The sequence below is a fragment of the Protopterus annectens genome, chromosome 1.part2 (genome assembly GCF_019279795.1).
Source record: "Protopterus annectens isolate FY-2018-M chromosome 1.part2, PAN1.0, whole genome shotgun sequence".
In the NCBI taxonomy this organism is placed as follows: Eukaryota; Metazoa; Chordata; order Ceratodontiformes; family Protopteridae; genus Protopterus; species Protopterus annectens.
The window spans coordinates 40,116,533-40,132,873 of NC_056727.1; positions in this window are offsets into that span (position 1 = coordinate 40,116,533).

Here is a 16,341-nt window from a genome sequence, read left to right on the forward strand (position 1 = left end):
CAGTCTTCCCTCAATCTGGTGCAGTCATTTGTTCATATCATGCTGGAGAATCCTGTGCACCATCCCTGGGAGCTGTTGCCAGGTGACCACTGTCTGTCTGCACCTGTTCCCAGGGGGTGATGGACCCCATCCCCTGAGGTGGTTCCACCCATGGTGGTGCAGGACCAGTGGAGGGAGCAGCTTCAAGTTGGGTCCCAGACATGCTGGGACCCATGTGCCATGGCTAGATGAGGTGGTGTATGTGGGTCCATAGGTTCTGGCCTACCCACTTGTGCTGTGGTGTTGAGGATTTTGTCAAAGTTTATAGGTTAGTCATGCACAGAACATTTAAATATTAGTTATAATAGCATGCATGGGTGTTCCAATTAACCCAGAATAATAAGATTGCATAGCATACAAAACACAACAATAAATGAGATAACAGTCTGTATTGTAACAGCATGCCAGTAACAGTTACAGCAAAAGGCCAACAACATTGGTATTTGAGCAAGGTATGTTAGTATGCAGCCATTGTAATATGTAACAATAATTAAACACAAGGTTCAGCGTAAGGTTTTTGAGAACAACATATTTGAAATGGAAACCATACATGTAGTATAACAATAATATTTTTTGTGATGCAGATAAGGGTTGGGGGGGACATTCCATCAACAACAGTATAGGCTTATATTTATTGCAACAGTACTGTTCTATACTCGAAATCCACAAAAAAGCCAGAAGTGTCCAAAACGCCAAGAATGTCCAAGTAAGAGGTTGTAAATCCAAATGAGTTTTGGACTTGTTTGGATTTACAACTTCTGGCTTGGACATTATTGGAGTTTTGGACACTTCTGGCTTTTTTGTGGATTTTGTTTGCGGTTTTCTTTTTAAAAGTTTAATGTTCTATGCTCTACAGGTCTGCCCTCACTTTTATGTCTGCAAGTGCTCTATATCTTCTGCAGCACATACATACCTCTCACGCTATCCACATGGGACAGTATGGACCAAGCTGTAACACCTACAGTTTCACTACTAGAGGGGATTATTACATGTCAGGAGGAAATATATGAATACCAAGGTGTACTGTGCACTGATGTTGTGTGAGTGTGCTACTGACATACTTCAACTAAATGATAAATCTATGTCCAAGACTTACATTATTCCTACACAGTTTATTAAATCTTGGGGTATGACTCTGGCTTTAATCCCATATAGTAATCTAATCTCCAAAGTCCCCCCCTTAACTACTGTTGTCTGTTGGATAAGCTATTTAAGTACCCTTCCAACCCAGTGTTTACCATAGGTCAATGATACTGAGTGTCCACCCAACAAATGTATTGCTTTTGAGTAAACGTCCTTCACTACATACTCTGTCCTGCTTATTTCAACAAACCTTGACACCCTGACTTGTGTTCCAGAAATGTTTTACTCATATCCAGTGCCATCCAAGTAAAGCGAGGTATTTTTGATTAATAAAGCACATTTGCTTAAGTTTTTTTTTCTGATCACTACTGTTTACTTCTTTTTGTGCATATCACTGTATTTTTTGTAAATAAATTGCTCTTCCTGTCTCTGTTACTGCTATAAGATTGCATTGAAATTGCCTTCAGCAAAGGATTTCTTGCTATATGTTTAATTAGTTTGTGATAACACCGCACTTGCAGGTTTCTTCTACTGTGTTTTTACATAAGGAGGACTGGCTTTATTCATCTTGTGGCAGGAGACATTTGACTGGTACATCTATGTTTGGCAATGCACAAAACAGCTCATAGTTCAGTCATTTTATTTGCCTAACGGCTTATTAATTATTTTTCTGTTTTTTTTTCAGTGCTGCTGTAAAGTTGGTGTGCTTGCCTGCCTAGAGGTGTTCATCGCTCAGCAGTGGTTAGCAGTGCTCTATTCAGAGATCTAGAAAACAAATTTTCCCTCTAAAAAGGTCCATAAAACTGTATCCTGTAAAGCAGTAAATATAGACCAAGTATCTTGCAAGCTGCTTAGAGCAGCTAGTGCGACATTGAGTGGCAATACCTATTGATTTAGTGGAATTCAATACTGTGCAAACATTAAAGTTAGCAGAATTTAGTACTGTTTAGCATAATATGCCCCAATAAGGCACCCTTATTAATTCACACCAACAATGCACCCTTAATAACCTTTGAAATCATACACAACACCCCTTTTGGCAGTAATTTCCTCCCTTATGCAGGTAGTGATGCCCCTTTTGGCAGCAATTTCTTCTCTTATGCAGGTAGTGATGCCCATTTTGGCAGTAATTTCCTTCCTTATGCAGGTAGTGATGCCCCTTTTGGCAGTAATTTCCTTCCTTATGTAGGTATTGATGCCCCTTTTGGCAGTAATTTCCTCTCTTATGCAGGTAGTGTTGCCCCTTTTGGCTGTAATTTCCTCCCTTATACAGGTAGTGATGCCCCTTTTGGCAGTAATTTCCTCCTCTTCAAGTTGATATGACCGAGGCATTGTATATACGTTTGGGAGATGTGGGATGCTTGACCCCCACAATGGAGGGGGTACAGGGGTGTCTGCCCCCCTGCAAAATTCAAAACTTAAGAAGGTTTTTTTTTTTTTACTGTTGATTGTGGGTATATTTTCTTGGCAGGTTGAACTTCATGAACTTCATCCATTTACAGCGGAAACCACGCAAAGTTGAATTCAAAGTTCAGATTTTTTTAGTGCTATGTCATAGGATCTGTTGTCCTCTCATAAAAAGACTGGTCAGTTTGGGGTAGAAGAATCATTCTACTGATGTTATAATATGTCCTTCCTGTGTTTGCTGATACAAGTAACCTAGCAAACACACTTTAAGGGGTACAAAACAAAATGTGCAGTTTATAGCAGATGGATAGTATTGTCTAACTCTAATTAAGTAAGTCCCAGTTTTGACAATGGCAAAGCTGCTTATTTATTTGTAACTTATATGTCAGAATTATAAACCTAAATCACTGCATGTTTCCTCCAGGTAAGTTATGATTAAAGTCTCCATCCACTTAAGTCAGATGCAACACTATCAGAAAGAGTAAGCCTGAAATTCTGTTTCATTCTACTAGGGTTCATGAAGGGTTTTCTGTTTCAGTACTCTATGTGTAACAGTGGGGGGTTAATTCAGATTCCTTCAGTAATGCATCTTGGATCCAATTTAATTCACACTGTATTAATTTTCCATTGACAAAATAAAAACTACTTTGTATATTATGTAAATATAATATTTCCCACTATTAAAAGAATATCAAACACTGACAATATGTATTATTTCTTAGTTCTAGTGATAGAAGACATAAATACCCACAGCGACAGTGATGCTCACAAAGCGAGGTGGAATACATTTTTAAAGGACAGGTCTAATTAACTTTTTCATCACTCTATAGATTCTTACCACTTTTAGTATTAGTCTGTCATAAAATGCATCAACACCCAGAGAAACTCTGAAGTGTGGACTAAGAAGAACAGATCTAATGATGTCCTGACTGTTCTAAAGATGAAAGCGCTTAACATTGTTTTCATTCAACGATTTTACTTTATTTCTGAGTGTTTAGACTTATTTTAGCACAGTTGTCTCTGGTTATTGGTGTACATTTCTGTGCTTTGCTTTTTTGATCACATGCATCAATAAACCGATAAAGTTTGATAAATAAAGAACAAAATGGTTTAAATCAGAAATTTGTTTTTCTAGTTCCTTTTCCTTCCTTCATTAGAATTTTTTTATTTTATAAACTTCATTATAATGTTATGCAATCTAATCGTGGTGACTATGCCTATAGCATCAGACAAACATTATACTGCTCTTCTCTTTGTCCTTTGAACTTATGAGGAGTAAAAGGTACACCAAAAATGTATAGACATTCATTAGCATTGATAATGAAAGTCAAAAGCATATTTGTAACTTCTGAGTTACAAAACACAAGTACATGCAGAGGTGAATAGATGAATAAATAGACATATATGTAGACAGATAGATAGATAGGTAGATAGATAGACAGATAGATAGATAGATAGATAGATAGATAGATAGATAGATAGATAGATAGATAGATAGATAGATACATTCAAATCTGAATATGTACATAGATTCATTGATTCGACACATTTTTTGGGATCATGTCCTCCGGCGTGACTGCAGTGTGAGCAATTCCTTGGCATTTATTTGAATAGATCAACATATTAATATATACTTTTCAAGTGGCATCTTTTATTTGTTCTTTGGAAAGTGCTAAGATAAGGAACTGAATTTTCATGGACAGAGATTTGTTTCAAAGGTTTATATGTAAGACAGAGTGAATGGCTGCTGATGGTAATAATGGAATTACTGTTTGTTTATTTAAACCCTTAACACCACATGATATTTCTGTATGTCTGTTTGTTTATTTAAACCCTTAATACCACATGGTATTTTTGAATGTTGAAAGACTTCCAAAGTTTTTTTTATTATTATTAAATGTAGTGGTGGTACATCATATTTGATCCAGTGCTTGTAATTTGTCATGAAAATAAAAGTAGTCAGTATTATTATGGGGGAATTTCCAATTCTGTTACCCTTTGCTTTTGTTAAAAATATTCACAAATCCCCATCTGTCTAGCCTTCAATATAACAACTATCACAGCAGGAAAGAGAATGCCGATTCAAAGAACACTGAACTCATGCAGTGAGTTTTATCGTAACATGTTAACTGCTCCATTTGTGTTTCCCGCCAGAGTGAATATATTATTCTTTAAGCAGATGGATGGGCCATGTGCTAGATTGAATAAAGTTAAGGCATGTGGTGATAAAAAATGTTTATTTGTTGACATTTTTCTCATTACATTTCACAGATGGAACTGCATGATTCAGGTTGATATTTTCTCATTACATTCCCTCAGCTAAGGATGTCTTTGGTCTTATTTGCTATAAAACCTTAACAGAATTAATTCCTGACTTAATTTTCAGTGAAAAATTGGTTTACTGAGCTGTGTATAAACATGGTAATACATTTGAATGTTGGTTTTGCTGTCAGAAACCACACTGTTTATTTATTTATCTGCTTTCATGTACAGGCATTCAAATTAAGAATTGTAAAGGTTCTAACAATATAATAGAGAAATACAGTGCAGTTAGTTCTATAAAAGTTAATCTCTTAATTAAGCATTTCTTATTTTATTATCTGAATATACAGTAAAGCATTCTAAAGTAGAGTTGTAATTTACCTTTTTATAAGGCATGCTAAGAACTATAAATTTGTAATCTTTGGACATGATTAGTTGCAGAATTAAAAGCAATTAATGCAGATATTTGATAATATATACAAAAAGGCAGAAGAAGCAATTTTGCTAGTGTTGTGTATCTTCTAAAAAAATGTAAATATTTGCTGTTCTTTGAAATTTGGAAGTAGGTATGTTAACAAGATAGACAAGGTATAAACTCACCGTTTAGAGTATTGGTAATTACAGGTGTACCCATGGAATTTAACATGACGTTCAAGGTATACACTTCAATTTAGGAGTATCGTTGCAAGCATTCAGACCATCTGCTTTATTTTCTCAAATTGGTTTTATATTGGTTATTATTTGAAGTGTATGTAATTGTTTCATGTTTATATATTTATTAACAAATTATTTTAATTAAAAATAAATGTATATAAATTAACAAACAGCTAATGATACCTAAAATTTGAACTAGTATGACTAAATAATGATGTGTCTCATTTGTAGCCTGCATTCAGTGATTGATTTAACCGCATAGTTTTTTATTTAAAAGCATTTTACTTTGCATGTCCTAAAAGTTTATATTCTCTATTGTTGGTACTAGTCTGCATTTGTGGCAGTTTTCTACATGACATTGCTTTCAGTGACTATATTGGCAATTAAGAAGCAAAAGGTCCACCCAGCATCTTTACTTCTACGTTTAATGGAAAAGTTGCATATGGTACATTTAGTTTGCTGGACTCCCCACACTAATTTTCTTTATCTGTATCATACTTGCCTGAACTGAACCTTTTAAACTACTAGCTTCTCAGAAATATTTTTCTAGGCATTTATCACACTATCTTTGAAAAAAAGTACTGCTTTCCATTTGTTTTGAAGTATATATCTCCTTCAACTGTATTGAACTCTTTAATGTACATTAAGTTTCCTATCATGTAATATTTTCCCTTCTTTCTTCAGTGCTATATACTGTGAGTACATTGCATAGATTTGCTGTCCTCTTCTGGAAAGCCTCTGTCCAGTTTGCATCACACAATGATTAATTGTTTAGAAGCATGCAGATCAGTCTTACTAGACATATAGTGGGCATTGAAAAGTTCAAAGGAAAAGACAACAGTACTTTTTTCAAGACTTTTTCCCATCTATACTGTTACCTTGTCACTCACCAACATACCAGCATGTTTCATAATTGGCTTCTTATATGTTCATTTACTGTTAAATTACCTGATATGGTTGTACATGTATTTGTTCAGATTATTGCTCAACTCATCCAACTTGTTTTTGTGTGTGTGTGTGTGTGTGTGTGTGTGTGTGTGTGTGTGTGTGTGTGTGTGTGTGTGTGTGTGTGTGTGTATGTGTGCATCCATGTGGCTTTTTTATATTACATTGATTACATTCCAGTTGCAGTGTTTCAGAAAATCCCTTCCCCTTGTCCAGTTTTCTTTAGCACTCCCTAACTTAATTATGTATGAGTTCTATTGCACACCATTAGAAAAAATGCATACGTTGTACTGGTGGCATAAATTAAAGAGGTATGACTACAACCCAGGCAACCAAAGGATGACAAAGAGCTGAGGCATTTGATTTTGGAGAAACTGAAAATTCTGAATTTATGGGGTTGGGCAGGTATTCATTTCCAGCTTGCACTGCTGGTCCAATAACAGGGGCATTTGAAATCTGCTGATCGTAATCCCTGGGTTATGAGGCAGAGCTCACATACTCTGACAAGGTGTATAGGTTTCCCTTGTGCTGGCATAACTATTCATATCCCCACCTGCGGAGGTGTTAGGCCAAAAATGAAAGGACTGATCTCACTGGCAGGATGGCATCGAGAGCCAGAATACTCTCATGGTTGCTTGAATGATGACCCTCCCAGACAGTGTAACAGTTGATCAAAGTTAATCTTGATGGTTGACAGGCTTATGGAAAAAGGCCATACAATATACAAGCATATGTTTCCTTCCAAACTGTCTTTAAGTATCACTTTATCTCTTACAAAGAATTTAGGGAGGACTGGGCTATCTGGAATTTTCATTTCCTGTAGTAGTAGCAATGTTTCTTTTAGAGTGGGTTAGATTTATATTGCCTTCTGTCTTGCTGTCTATTGTAGGCATCACCCATTCTGTCACAGAAGGACTTCGTCAGTTACACTTTATTTATTTGTTGTCTACTTTCTGTGGGAGTCATCATCATCTTCTTTTGGCTGTTCCCATTAGGAGACGCCACAGTGGAGCATCTGTTTCCATTTCTTCCTGTCCTCTGCATCATGCTCTGTCACACCAATGACCTGCATGTCCTCTCTCACCACATCCATATACCTTATCTTAGGCCTTCCTCTTTTCCTCTTACCTGGCAGCTCCATCCTTAACATCCTTTTCCCAACATACCCAGTATCGCTCCTCAGCACATGTCTAAACCAAAGCAATCTTGCCTCCTTGACTTTGTCTCCAAACTGTTCAACCTAAGCTGACCCTCTAATATACTGATTCCTAATCCTGTCCATCCTAGTCACACCCAGTGCAAATCTTAACATCTTTAACTCTGTCACATCCAGCTCTGACTCCTGCCTTTTCGTCAGTGCCACCGTCTCCAACCCATATAACATAGCTGGTCTCACTATCCTCTTGTAGACCTTCCCTTTCATTCTTACTGGTACCTGTCTGTCACAAATCACTCCTGACATTCTTCTCCACCCACTCCACCCTGCCTGTACTCTCTTCTTTACCTCTCTTCCACAATCACCATTACTACGAACTGTTGATCCCAAGTACTTAAACTCGTCCACCTTTACCAACTCTACTCTTTACATCCTCACCATTCTTCTACCCCCTCTCACATTTACACACATATATACTGTTTTAGCCCTACTGACCTTCATTCTTCTCCTCTCTAGAGCATATCTCTACATCTCCAGGGTCTCCTCTACCTGGTCCCTACCCTCACTACATATCACAATGTCATCTGCAAACATCATAGTCCACGGGGCCTCCTGTCTGATCTCATCTGTCAACCTGTCCATCACCACTGCAAATAAGAAAGGGCTCAGAGCTGATCCTTGATGTAATCCCACCTCCACCTTAAATGTATCTGTCAATCCCACCACAGTCCTCACCAATGTAACACTACCCTCGTACATATCCTATAACACTCTTACATACCTCTCTGCCACTCCCGACTTCCTCATACAATACCACAACTCCTCTCTACGCACCCTGTTGTATGCTTTCTCTAAGTCCACAAAAACACAATGCAACTCCTTCTGACCTTCTCTGTATTTCTCCAACAACACTCCCAGAGCAAATATTGCATCTGTAGTGTTCTTTCCTAGCATGAAACCATACTGCTGATCACTAATCATCACCTCCCTTCTTAACCTAGCTTCCACTACTCTTTCCCAGAACTTCAAGCTGTGACTGATCAATTTTATCCCTCTGTAGATACTGCAGCTCTGCACATCACCCTTATTCTTAAAGATAGGTACCAAAACACTTTTTCTCCACTCCTCAGGCATCCTCAGACTTTCCAAAATTTCATTAAAAAATCTGGTTAAAAATTCCACTGCCATTTTACCTGAGCACCTCCATGCTTCCACTGGCATGTCATCTGGGCCAACAGCCTTTGCATTCTTCATCCTCTTCATAGCTGTCCTTACTTCCTCCTTGCTAATCTGTTTCACTTCCTGATTCACTATCCCCACATCATCCAACTTTCTCTCTCTCATTCTCTTCATTCATCAGCCCTTCAAAGTACTCTTTCCATCTACTCAACACACTCTCCTCACTGTGCCAAATTTCTTTCTAAAATCTGAGTAAAGTGAGAAAGAAACTAGCTTCATAAGATTCTAATATAAAGAATACTTTATGTAGTCTAAATTATTTAGCAGTCCGCTGACTATATTATAATATAAATTAAAAAAGTCTCTTCTTCTCTTCTTCTCTGAATAGGATTTCTGCTTACGACACTACAAAGATGGAAAAGCAAATGAGCATTCATTGGAAATGCACTGATGTACTGCTAATGCTTACTGCCTTTCATTCTCAAAGTCCACTTACTTTTACTTGGAACTAAATGTTAAACTGCCTGATAGGCCATGCTCAAAGCAAAAGGGGCTCTTCATATCAGCCCTCCCAAATAGTTATCAAATAAATAAATAGTCCACAGCAGCTGAACTGCATTGTAGAGATACAGTTTATTAAAATTCAGATTTCTACTTTTGACTTTATCATGCTTGATAGAGAATAGCAAAGGGTGACTACATTTGACAGATCACAAGAAATACAATGATAATGCATCTGATAGCACAATAATTTATTTAATTTATATAAATTAAGCACGCCTGGACTATGAAAGATATAAACATGTGTCTGTAACCCATGGATACAAGGAAAGAAATGTTTAATTTCTCTCCTGAAAGATTTAACAGGTAAACTGTCCAATTTAAATATGTCAGTGCAAGTCTTTTGCAAATATATGACTATAGATGGATCTTCTCAAAGTGCTTGCTAATAGTAAATTTTACAAGTAATGCCAAGAAACAACATACAGAAAAGTATAGGGAAATCAGATTAAAAAATATTTTACACAAGAAAACAAGACAGTTTAAATCCTGTGGTATATTCTGAAAGCAGTTCATTCTGTCACCAAACAACAACAGAGTGCAAGTGCTGATTGAATAAGTATGTCTTTTTCAGAAGTCACAATAAAATTGGCCTCAGACAGTTCTTTGCCATGGACAAAGGTATTGCCTTCTTTTTTTGAAAGTGAATTTATGCAATTCTAAATATTAAAATGCCAAATGTCTAGAGACCAGCTGAACCTCTCAACTGCCCAGATTTTGGCAACATTTCCACATTTACCTTATATTTTCGGCCTGTTCCACATAAAAATGTGTGGTTTTCTGACATGTCACTGGGATGATCTGATGATTGAAGTCACCAAATAATGACAGACATTTGAGTTTAAGATGTGAAATCCTTAAGAAAATATATGTTAAGACAAACCCTGCTACTTTAGCAACTTTCTAAATTTATGAGTATTTAAAATCTGTCCATATTTTTATGCATTTGTCACCTCATTTTGTCAGTTTCTTTTCAGACACCTTTATTGAATTATCACATGTGACACAGGGAAATTTAAATTCATATAAAAGTAATCAAGCTATGTTAATATAACAGACATTATACTTCACATACATTGCTATATATCATGTAACCTAAGCGATATTACGTCAATTATTCAATTCATTCTTTTTGTTTTTAAACAAGAAACATCTTCATTAAACCATCACTTACTACACAGGCAACCATACATTTATATAAATGAAAAGAAACGATACCTACACAATCCTAGTTGCAAGCATTTTACATAGCAAACCATACTGACACACTTACAGTTGCAAACATTGTATATCACTTATAATCTACCCAATCTTTCTCACTCAAAGATTTCTTGTACTAGGAGGTTGAGAGGTATGCTGAAGACATAGAATACACTGCACAGACTAAACATTTATATACATCCCCACCAGCTGTTTTAGACTTTCTGGGCCCATATTTGATGCATACTAGTATAAACTGCTTTTTTCATCTTTCTTTCTTTTTCACAGTTTCTCAGTATCAATGAATGGGTTCTGTTATATAAGCTAAAGCTTGCCACAACATTCTTGGACACATTGAATGAATAACCTGAGGGGGGCATAGCTGATGATAGTGTGTACTGTCTGGATGGCAGAAAAGATTTGTCTCACATTTTATATACCTCCTGACTGTTTCTGTGTTCCTGCTTTTCCTGTTGCTCTTTTTGTTCAGTGTCATACCACCATTTAATATAGCTGTTTATTTCTTTTCTGCAGTCAAATATTTTGAAAGCTATCCTCTGTTACATACATTCTTTGTAAATAATTCCAACCCAGTCCTTTAGTTCATTGTAGCATCTGCATCTTTCCTTGTTTTTTCATCTACCTATGTCATGATCTATTGCATGTGCCATCCCCTTTCTTTGGTCTATACATTATTTTTCTAACCTTTTCCTTATTCTTCACAATCACTCTAAATTATGTGTATATACACACACACACACACACACACACACACACACACACACACACACACACACACACACACACACAGTGGAATTCCTCACAGAAAAATATTAAGTTGAACTGTGAACTTAAATATTTAAATCAAGTGATTACTTCTTATCTGATTTTTGATTTGGTACAGATAAAGTACAACAATGTGTTTTCTCAAAAGTTGACAGCAACATTAAATGCAGTAGAGAATGGAAAAAAAAAAAAAAACTTGACAGGGAGAGACATGAGCATGAGGATTAAGTTGTATATCCTAAACCTCCACAACCTAAAAAAGATAGTGGTCTCAATGAGGACATAAACATATTTGAGATCCATTACAAGCCAGATGGGTTAGAGGATGATCTTTCTGGTTCACCTTTTTTAGAAGATCTCTGAGAAACTGTCTCAGAAGGAGTCCTTGAGATCAGAAGGGGCAAATCTCAAAAATGGAATGAACAGATTTTCCAACTGCCAATGATGTAGCAGGGGAGGGAGAAGGATATACATTTATACTCCTCTGTTGAAGTTTGTAAATGTGGCTGTATGGGGAAGTTTAATACTCTTTTGAATGCTGAATTTAAAGTTTTTATTTTTTGGGATATTCCCCTTTCAGATAATACAATGTCTTTATTTAAGAAAGGATTTCAGTTTGTGCCTAACTTTAGAGTGGACATGGCAGCATTACTTTCACAACTGAAACTGTATACTAGAAATTTAAATTTGAGAGTGTTTCTTCATCTCAGCAGGTGAATACTATACCCATCCTTAGTGTTAAAAGAAAAAAGTGTGTTTGTTCCTTCAGCTAATTCAATTGCTGCCATATTCAAAAGATTATGTGATAACACATTTAGGCAGAAACATATGTATGGGGGAAACTTTGTGGACAATTTATCATATGATGAGCGTTCCTTTTTTAAATTTCCACAAAAATGATAGAAGTGTGAGAGTCATGAAAACAGACAAAGATGGAGGGGGAAGTCGTCATACCCCCGGATTTACTAAACTTCCATGCAGGACTAATCTAGTCCTGCATGGAAGCAGCAGTTTAAGAGGAGGACGGCAGTGCGGCATGCATATTAATGAAGGCGCTACCTGAACTCCTAATGCTACATGGAGCGTGGAAGAGTGCAGGGGGCATGTCTGAGAGTAGAGCTCTCAGAATAAACATGCCCCTGCAAAGTAGAACAGAAGAATGTGGAAATAAATGAGCGAGACTGCTCACAAGTGTTAGCATATCCCCACCAACAGTCCCCATGGGTACAACAGCAACATTACAGTCAAATACAACGAAGAAACCCTATTATTTATTTTTTTTAAAACCCCGAGTACAGCTAACCATAGGTGTGCGGGTTTGCCCATCGCTTAGCTACGGTTAAAGCAGCTGAAAAGGCTGAAGAGGATAACAAGTAATATATATAAATGAAACAGCACAGCAACAATATAGTTGTTAGAGCATCCGCCTAACGAACAGGCTTTCCTGGTTTGAGTCCCACTGCAGCACATATCATTTTCCATGGGAAATCTGTATATGAACATATTTTTACATCTTTTTCCTGCATAACCTACATAATAACATTTAAATGTGAACTGGATTACTACATTAAATGAACATGTGAAGTGTCAGTGTCATAATGAATAAGGCACTAGTATGCAGGGTTAAGCAAAAATAAGCAGTAGTAAGTGTGTTTAAGTGCGTTTGCACAGGGGTAAGCATTGCCTACACAGATTAAGCAACGTAGAAGCTAACTGAGTGTAAGAAACTGTAACCAAAGGTTAGCAATGTTTACCATAGTGCAAACCCGCTCACAACTGCTTTAAAGTACCTTAATCACTCTGGATCCAACAGCCCATGTTCTGCCCAGCAACAAAATAAACTGCTTCTGCAAGGCTCAAACTCAGGACCCTGTACACTATAGCTACAGTAATTAACTACTAAGCCATCATAGCAATCGATGTGTATGAGGTATCAGGAAACGAATTCTCACCACAAGAAAATCAAACAAAACATGTGAACTGAATCCATGTACAGTGTGAAGTGGTATAACCTGCTACATTACATAAATATGTGAACTGGAGTACTGCAGTATGGCCTGATGTGAGGTGTTATTGTAATAAAGTGTTGAAGTTCCCAGGACTCTATAAAGAGTACATACACATGAATCAAGGATACAAGACACATATATAACATGTAATGAAGAAGATATCAATGCCAAAAGGCAAATATCATGCAAATTGAATAATAAGCACAACTAAGCGTTGCACAGCACTGCTACCCAGACTACTGGCAGGATACTACCAGTGGGATAACAGTGTCAACCAGCAAAGTCTAATCTTAAATAAATGCATGTTCTTCCCTAGCGGGACCGCCACAAAAATTCTGCTAAAAAGAGTCCTCGGGGTAACATACCATGCCTTACAGGTAAGCAAAGAAGGATATGTATGCTTGCGGACTGAATGTGTGGGAACCCTGAAAATCCATGAGGTGAGACAACGTACATGATGGGTTCTGAGAAGTGCAGAGTGGGCAATGTGTAGTGGTGTGGTGAGATTTGGATGGAACTTGTAGGAAGTATGATTGATGTGGAGGAGGGAAGGAGATGGTGGAGGGAATGATGGGTAAGACATTATGGGCCAAGGTGTGCTGGGGTTGGACGGACCCATTCTAATGGGACCGCCCATGGATGTAAGTGAGAAAGGAGGGGGAGAACAGTAAGGTAAGTGAGACATACCATTTCCCATGGCAAAGCACGGTATGAGTAATATGCATGTTGTATAACCCATGGAATAACATATATATATATATATATATATATATATATATATATATATATATATATATATATATATATATATATAAACCTGAGTACAGCTGCCATGAAGGAACATATATATATATATATATATATATATATATATATATATATATATATATATATATATATATATATATATATAAAACAATTTAGAGTACTGCAGAAAATGCACATGTGAGGTGACTGTAGCATTATGCATAAAGCAGTAGTCAGGTTAAACAGCAAGAAGCAGTAGTAAGCATATGTCAGCACTAGTAAGTCGGTATAAGGCTGTGTGCATGGGTTTGTACGAAGGTAAGCACTGCTAATTTCCGGTTACAGTGTCCTACACCCAGTAAGCCTCTAAATAGCTTAACCTGTGTAGGCAGTGCTTACCCCCATGCAAACTCACTTACAACTGCTCAAAAGTACCTTAATCACACTGTATCCAACGGCCCTTGTACCGCCTAGCAAAAACATAAACCACACCTGCAAGGCTCAAACTCAGGAACCTGCACACTATAGTTACAGCAGTTAACCACCAAGCCATCATAGCAGCTGATGTGCATTAAGTACCAGCAAACTAATCCTCACCACAGGAAAGTCAAACCAAACATGTGAACTGAATCTATGTACAGTGTGATATTGGATAACCTGCCACAGAACATAAATATGTAAACTGGAGTACTGCAGTAAGCATAGATCTGAGGTGTGATTGCAATACAGTGTAGAATTCCCCAGGTCCCCATACAGTGTAAGTACACGAGTCACAGATATCAGATACATATATAATCTGTAGTAAAGAATAAATCATTGCCAAATGGCAAATATAGTGCTAATTAACTATTAAGCAATGCTATCCGCAGCACAGCTCAAGTTAAGAAGTGTAAGCAATGTGTAGCGGAGCCAATTCAATCTGCCTAGTGGTATACCTCTTTAAGAAGTGCCAACCTTATGTAAGCAAGTATGCCCATAGCTTAGTCATTTCAAAACCGGCCAGTCATGGGAATGTGTGGGAAAATGTCCGTATTTAAACCCCACAGGCGGGAATACTTCTCATAACTGGTAGTAGCTTCCTACTGCAGGCAGAATGGCTGGTGTAGGTGAAAGTACTGGATTTAGAGCGCAGCACTGGGGCATCCAAGAGTCAAAAACCATGGTATGGCTCCTGGTAAAACACCATGATCAGAGACTACTGCAGGGCCAGTACCAGGGTTCACAGTATAAAATGGAGGTCTGGGACAGTCTCGCCCCTGACCTCACCAATGCCACAGGTATCCCCCCAGACTGGTGTGTAGGTCAGGCACCACCATACTGACCTGAAGCGGCAAAGGGGGGGGATGTACTGGAACAGTTGATCCAGGAGTCTCGGCAGATGCCCAATGACCCAGGACTGAGTAAGTACTCCTTCTACTAAGTAGTAAATAATTGCCTAGCTTGTGTATACTATGGATAGGTATGGCTAAATATCACTGCATTTCCCTGACAGCTGCAGATGAGTGGGCTGTGAACCAGCAAGCCCATGATGCTAGGCTGCAAAGGCTGTGTCATGAGGCAGGTTAGTAAACAATCTGCATGTACTGTCATAACAAATAAATATAACAGCCTTAGAAAGTGTTGTACCAGTAGAAATAAATGTGTAATGGTATGTGAATAAAGGTATATCCCCTGGAGTGCTTCTGTTTACTCTTCTCTCATATGTTGGCGATCTGTTCCATACTATAAATAGTACTGTTATATCTTAAGCTGTGTCACCCACACCGTGATATGCAGATAAAATGGGCATAAAGTTCTGCTAACAATGTTGGAAGTGCCAAGAGGTCAGTTATATTGTACAAGGTAGGGAGACTTAGATAGAAAACAGTCAAAAGTTATACATCAGTTCCCTGATAGCACAGTGTACTGTGATGTTAGCTATAATACTTTGGCACACACACCAGGGGTTTGACTCCTGGGAGTGCTACTAAGTTGTATACATAGTCATACCCCACAACTGTGCAGATCTTGATACAATGTTCAGATAGAAAGCTGTATGCATAATTACACCCAACTGTACAGAATTTGCTAGAATGTTCAAATTGAAAGTTGTATGCATATTCATACCCCACAACTGTTCCAGTCTGACCAGCATGTCCAGATAAATGGCCCTTATCACCAGCTTGGTACCTGTTCCCCTGAAAATCCAGTGTGATGTTTCAAGAATTGTATACTGCTGTCAGTCACCTATAACTGATATTCAAACGTGTACATAGTCAGAGATTGTATATAGAAAGAAACATGTCATTCTAGAACCTCACCCAAAGTGTATGA